Here is a 1,035-nt window from a genome sequence, read left to right as displayed (position 1 = left end):
CTCAGTCGATAGAGCATTTGCACCCGAAAGGCGAAGGTCCCGACTTCGAGTATGGGTCCGACACACAGTTTTAATCTGTCAGGAAGTTTCATATCAGCGCACACACCGCTAGAGAGTGAAAATTTCGTTCTGGAATGCTAAAAATGTCTTCTGTCATTAGGATTCAGACTAGTTATCTCAGGTTAAGTGTCTTCAAAATAGCGAATGTTACGAGGGCTGCTAAGAAAATGGCGTGTTTTGTAAGTAATTGGCAACAGCACAAACAGTACACACATAGATGGAAACATCGCCAGCTATACAAGCCAGATGAATACACACCATGTCGTAAATAAAACCGACATTACTGCCGCCATGGTAACGGGAACGGCATACCCGGGCGTTCTACCGTAAGTGCGGAATGCCACTGAGGGAAAGCGAATAAGGGCTCGGCAAAGGCTCTGTTAGATATTCACCACAGTAGCAAAATTTCATTAACTTGTTCAACAATTTTTTTGGTATAAGATAGGGATCAGCTTAAGGCTTTTCAGTTATCTACATCCGGTTATTTAAATAGATAAACTGTGAGATGAACTCTAAGGGAACCTTTATTACTCAAGCATTCCGTCTGAAATACATGGTAATCAAATGGATCACGAAAGAGATCTTCCGATAGCTGCAATTTTCACAAGTGAAGTGATACTAATGACAGTCAAATGGAAGGAAAGATACTTCTAAACCATCGACGGAACAGCAAAACCATTGTGAATTCAAGGGGAATGAAAGGTGAATATAAGAATATCAAATAGTTCAAATGCTGCGATTCTATTATGTTCCGGTTTTCCCACAGTCACTATCAAAATGTGCTGAACGGTTCAAATGGCACTGAGCGCTATGGGACTTAACTTCTGAGATCATCAGTCCCCTAGAACGTAGAACTACTTAAACCTAACTAACCTAAGGACATCACACACATCGATCTCCGAGGCAGGATTCGAACCTGCGACAGTAACGGTGGCGCGGTTCCAGACTGTAGCGCCTAACAACCGCTTGGCCACC

The sequence above is a fragment of the Schistocerca americana genome, chromosome 5 (genome assembly GCF_021461395.2).
Source record: "Schistocerca americana isolate TAMUIC-IGC-003095 chromosome 5, iqSchAmer2.1, whole genome shotgun sequence".
In the NCBI taxonomy this organism is placed as follows: domain Eukaryota; kingdom Metazoa; phylum Arthropoda; class Insecta; order Orthoptera; family Acrididae; genus Schistocerca; species Schistocerca americana.
This window is presented reverse-complemented; position numbering follows the sequence as displayed.